This window comes from Artemia sp. Qi Xiang Cuo, chromosome 3 (assembly GCF_049724085.1).
Source record: "Artemia sp. Qi Xiang Cuo chromosome 3, ASM4972408v1, whole genome shotgun sequence".
In the NCBI taxonomy this organism is placed as follows: Eukaryota; Metazoa; Arthropoda; class Branchiopoda; order Anostraca; family Artemiidae; genus Artemia; species Artemia sp. Qi Xiang Cuo.
In genome coordinates, this window is record NC_142796.1 from 31837156 (window position 1) to 31843155 (window position 6000).

The 6000-nt window shown below is 36.0% G+C and overlaps 1 protein-coding gene across 1 annotated transcript in view; it reads left to right on the top strand.

Annotated features, from left to right (window-relative positions):
* LOC148954009 (uncharacterized) overlaps positions 1 to 6000 on the top strand; it is a 112582-nt gene that overhangs the window by 54155 nt on the left and 52427 nt on the right. The window lies entirely within an intron of this gene.

Below are 6000 nucleotides of genomic sequence, written 5' to 3' on the forward strand. Positions count from 1 at the left end.
AGATAGAGTTGATCTTAGAAGCTCTTATAAATCTAGTTTTTATTATACTATTTCAATAACACATTAATAACCTCTGCTTGTAGATCATCAAAGAGTTCATGGTAAAGAGCTGTAAGTAAAGTACGACTCATGGTAATGGTAACCAAAGCAATAAAAAAGGAGTTTTGATAACAGTATCCGGGTTGCAGCGGTAGCTAGCAAGTAAGAGACGATCACGTCCCATAGTAAAAAACAAAATAGCCCATAACTCCTGAAACTAGTTTTCAGTTCAGAATCGCTAAAGTATTATCATAGGAAGTGCGCTAGTGCTGCCTAAGTAAAGAACGATTCGGGCACAATGTGTTGTTTTTTTTGTTTTTTTTTTTTCTCCATACCCGGGTACTTGGTATCGAAGGAGTCGTCGTAGAAACTTCGAAAAGGGCTCACTCGATTGGAAATTGGAGTGGCTTGTGCCCTTTTTAATAGTCGAAAGTGATTGGAGGGCAACTAGCCCCCCTGCCACGCCCATCATTCCCCCAAATACATCCAAACAAAATTTTCAGATAGCCTTTTTGTTCAGCGTAGTTGATTTTCACATAGAAAATATCTTTTTGAGGAGGACACTCCCCCAGAATCCACGGGGCAAGGGTTTTAAGTTATACACTGGGGGCATATAAGGTTTTTATAGAAGGCGTTGTCATAGAAACTACAAAAAGGGCTCATTCGATTGTAAATTCAAAGGGCTAGTGCCCTTTTTAATAGTCAAAAGTCATTGAAAGGGCAACTAGCCCCCCCCCACGCTTATCAGTCCCCCTAACAAATAAAATGGATATTTTGAGGTAGCCATTATGTTCAGCGTAGTTGATTTCAATAGAGAAAATCTCATCTCGAGGAGGCCACTCCCCCCACTACCCTCGGGGCAAGAGTTGCCAGTTATGCCCTAAGGGAATGTAAGGTTTTTAAAGAAGATATTGCCTTAGAATCTTCAAGACAGGCTCAGTCTATTGAAGATTCACTGGGTTTGTACCGTTTTTAAGCGTTGAAAGTGGTTGGATGGCACCTAGCCCCCCCCCCACATACATCATTCCTCCAAACTCATCCAATAAAAATTTTGAGATGGTTATTTCTTTCAGAGGAAGTTATTTCCAGTATAGAAAATATGTTTTTGAGGAGAAATCTCTCTCACAACCTTTAGGGCACGGGTTATAAGTTATGGCCTCGGAGCAGATAAGATTTTTGTAGAAGACGTTGTCGTAGAAACTTAAAAAAAAGGCTCATTCGATTGGAAATTCAAAGGGCTAGTAACCTTTTTAATAGTTGAAAGTGATTTGAGTGCAATTATCCCCCCTTCACACCCTTCAGTCCCCCAAACACATCCAATCAAAATTTTGAGATAGCCATTTTATTCAGCGTAGTTTATTTCCAGATGGAAAATATGTTTTTGAGGAGGACACTCCCCCACACCCCTCAGGCCAAGGATTTTATGTTATGCCTGGGGGTATATAAGGTTTTTAAAGAAGGTGTTGTCGTAGAAACTTCAATAAAAGCTCATTCGACTGGAAATTCAAAGGGCTAGTGCCCTTTTTATTAGTCGAAAGTGATTGGAGGGTAACTAGCGCCCCCCCCCCACACCCGTCATTCCCCTAAACACATCCAATAAAAATTTTGAGGTAGCCATTTTGTTCAGGGCAGTTGATTTCCAGATATAAAACATATTTTTAAGGAGGACACTCACCCACAACTCTCAGGGCAAGGATTATAAGTTACGTCCCTGGGGCATATAAGGTTTTTATTGAAATCTTTGTCGTACAAACTTGAAAAAGGGCTCATTCGATTTGAAATTCAAATAACTAGTCCCATTTTTAATAGTCAAAATTTATTTGAGGGCAACTAACCCCCCCCCCCTCTCTCGCCCACCTTTTCCCAAAACACAGCTAATCAAAATTTTTAGATAGCCTTTTTAATCAACGTAGTTGAAACTTTCGTAAATTAGGTCTTTAAGGTTGACAACCCCTCCCTCCACAGCCCTCAGAGCCGGGGTTATAATTTATGCCCTGGGGGCATATAAAGTTTTTATTGAAAGCGTTCTCGTAGAAACTTCAAAAGGGCTCATTCAATTGGAAATTGAAAGGGATAGTGCCTTTTTTAATAGTTGAAAGTGATTGGATAGCGACTAACGCCCCTCTCACACCCACCATTTTCCCAAACACAACCAATCAAAATTTTGAGATATCCATTTTGTTCAGCGTAGTTGAAAGTTCTGGAAATTAGGTCTCTTAGGATGACAACCCCCTCAGAGCCCTCAGAGCAAGGGTTATAAGTTATGCCATGGGGGCATATAAGGTTTATATAGAAAGTTGTTGTATATGATTTATAGAATAGATTTTAGTCTTCCTCAAATCCAATTTTTATATGTTTAAAAACTAAATGTTGACTTATGATTAAATCAAAATGCACTGTGATAATGCTAATTCCCAATAAGGCATCTCAGCAGTATCCCAAGAACTACTGGTGGTTTATGTTCAAACGTTCGGGGCTACTTCTGCTCTTAAAATTTAACCAAATCCAAATAGCGTAAGTGTATCCAAGCTATCAAAGAAAGTAAACAGATTTTTTTGCGAATGGTATCAAGTTTTCCATTACAGTCAACTAGAGGAGTTATGAAACTAAATTAAACAGTACTATTTGTTTCCAGATTTTTAAAAGGGTGTATGCTGTTAAAAATTACTGAAAATTTTTCTCCGGCATACAAATAGCAGGCCGAACTATAAAGTCTTAAAAGACGAAAAGATTTAAAGTATTATTTTCTTTTTCCCTGAAAAGACTATGTGAATATAAAACGAACAGAAATTACTTTAAAAAAAAACTTTGTCCACAAAATAAGTTTTTCAAAGAAAAGTAAAGAACTCTATTAAACAAAAATGAGCAAAACTAAAATAAAATAATCTACCAAGCGTGAAACTACCACAAATCAGCATCGATAAATAAATGAAACCCAAAACGAACAGAAATAACAATAAATAACCGAGTCAAACTCAAAACGAGCAGAAATTAACATAAGTTGGGCGCAAAACCCCTATGCCTTCCCAAGGCAAGAACAAAATTTGCACTTTACTGAAAAAATACAAATGAATGTGCATTGTCAGTTTAATATACATATACTGATATTTAGTCATCAAAATGTTAATATTATTTGATTTATTAAAGTTATAAAAGTAAAAACATTTATATTTTTTCTCAGTAAAGTGCAAATTTTGTTCTGGCCTTGGGAAGGCATAGGGGTTTTGCGCCCAACTTATGTTAATTTCTGCTCGTTTTGAGTTTGACTCGGTTAATTATTGTAATTTCTGTTCGTTTTGGGTTTCATTGATTTATCAATGCTGATTTGTGGTAGTAATCATGCTTGGTAGATTATTTTATTTTAGTTTTGCTCATTTTTTGTTTAATGGAGTTCTTTACTTTTCTTTGAAAAACTTATTTTGTGGAAAAAGTTTCTTTAAATAATTATATTAAAGAACTATGAAGTTCACTGTAAATATGGATTATATAAGTTTCATCTATATCATGGTCGTAGTATGTCAAAAGGTGATTCATTTTATGGCGATTCTAAATATGTATGGTTAATAAAGTTTGAAAATACCCATCAAAAGTTACGAAACTAAGAAAATTTCTCTGATTTTTGGAAAGGGGAGAAAACACCTTCAAAATAGGAATTGATCTTCATGAAAATTATATCACCAAATTTAGCATTTCGGAAAACCCAACAGCAGGGGTTTTCAAGGCGCTATATATGATTTCTGTTTAGAAGGAAGCTGAGCATGAATGCGTTTTTTTTTTTTTTTTTTTTTTTTTTTTTTTTTTTGCGTGCGATCGTACCCAACCAATGGTCCTAGAAAATCGGGAGAGGACTCATTCAAAGTGAAATTGAAAGTTCTAGTGCTCTTTTTAAGTGGCAAAAGGTATTTTGCCACAGTTATGTGGGGTTTTCTACCATTTTGTTTCGCAAAGTAACAATTCTGCCCACAGAGCGTTAAAAAGCAATAAAGCTAACATTCTAAAATTGTCAATCGATTTATCTGAAAATTACGCATCGAGATTTCTGTATTTTCAACGCAGTAATGTGGTGCAGTGGCGCATTCGTTAATGAAGGACGCAATTTATGCAAAATAAACAATTAATGTAGAAATTTTCTTTAAAGCTTCATTTAATTAAGTTGCTTCAGTTAATTAAGTTGATTTATTTCATGCTTGATAAAATTATGTATAGTTGTTTATGCTTGCGCATTAGCTATGGATGAGGAGAGCCGGCGGATTTTTGTGTAGGTGGGGGGTGGTGTGCCTGAAGCGTCAAAAGTGGGTTTTATGCCCAAATTTTCTAGCTTTAAGTGAGAACTAAGATAAATATAGAAGGCAGTTTTAGAAGGAGGAGGAGGATTGCCCTCCTTGTATCCCTGTAGGGGTCCCCAGTGTAATCCTTATAAAAAAAGATTGGCTCGAAGACATACCTTGAAAACCGCATAAACAATGACTTGAAAATCAATTTTTGATATTTCCAACCCCCCATACTCCTCCTGGGAAATGTGAAGAGAGCACAATTTTTCAGATTTGATTACTACTCTCGAAGTATTGTTAAAACGAACAGAAATTATGCTGAATATGAGGCAGGTTGTCCCCACCTTAACCCATGTTCTTTACACTAAATTTTGACTTTTTCGCCCAATTGTTTAATACCGATTGCTCACACACAAGGAGAATTGGGATGGGACAAGAAACATTTTTACAATGTCAGGGAGAGCTTATTGATTTGCATGTTTCTTAGATAGTAAAGTTTTCAGTTCAAACGTTTTAAGGGACAATCGACAAGTAGAAAAATTGCAATCACCTAAAGATCACGTTTCTTGCGCCCATAAAAGCTTTCAGTAAAGCACTATGAAACTTTAGTTTAAAGAGAGGGGGCTAAGGTAGAGTGTCTCCCCCCCCCCCAGTTTTAATGTCTATTTGCTGTAATATTTAAGATACTTCTTTACTGTCATTTGAGTTATTTCTTTGTGCAATTAAATAATGCAAAGATAAAAGTAACTAAAAAAATGTTTAAGATCAAATAAAAGTTCTCTTGCGATTAGTTTCAACGGTCGACATCAGTAGTGTAGCTACAATGCTTACGAGCAGACAGTCCCATCGCCATACAAGCAGACAGTACTCCTTTATAGTGTCAATTAAAGGTAGCAGACAGATAGGACATTACTATATCAATTAAAGAGAGAAGACAAGTTTATGGATGTTTTATGTCTATGGATTTTTATTGCTCATTGTACTGATGTTAAATATCATGTTTTCTGTTAAAAGTCATGGCTGTTTTCATGGTGAGTTGATTCTTTTCCTGGTATGAAGTTACGAAATTCTGTCTGTTAAGCAATATATTTAGGCGTGTTTTTTTTTATGTTTGACCTTGAACACGGGTATAAAAACTCTGACGATGAGTTATTCGAACTGTTATGGATGTTTTAATGTTAAACATGATTCTTCATTATGGTATGATTATAGGCGTTGACGGAAACGAAAATGGTAAACCATCTGAGGAAATGCTAACTCCTATTCAGAGATGCATATTTTTTTTTTATTTGGGCGATTCTCAACTGTGTTCGCTATAATACACAACTACCATTTGAACAGTGTTGTAAGGTCCCCTACCCCAACCCCAAGGACCCCCACCCCCCAACTTTTTGCCCCTCCCCCCCAACTCCTGAAACATTTTCAGAATGTAACAGTGACAAGGTATCCACAACAAAACACTACTGAAGTATTCCATCTCTTACATTTCGACGAAAAAAATACAAAACGAACTTTGAAACATCTTCAGAATGTAACAGTGACAACGTAAATCACGACGAAAAACTACTGAAATATACCAACTATAACATTTCAACGAAAAAAAAAAATCAAATATATACTTTTATACATCAAGAGAAAGTCATAGTGTAATGGTACACAATGACGAAAAACTACTGAAATATACCAACTC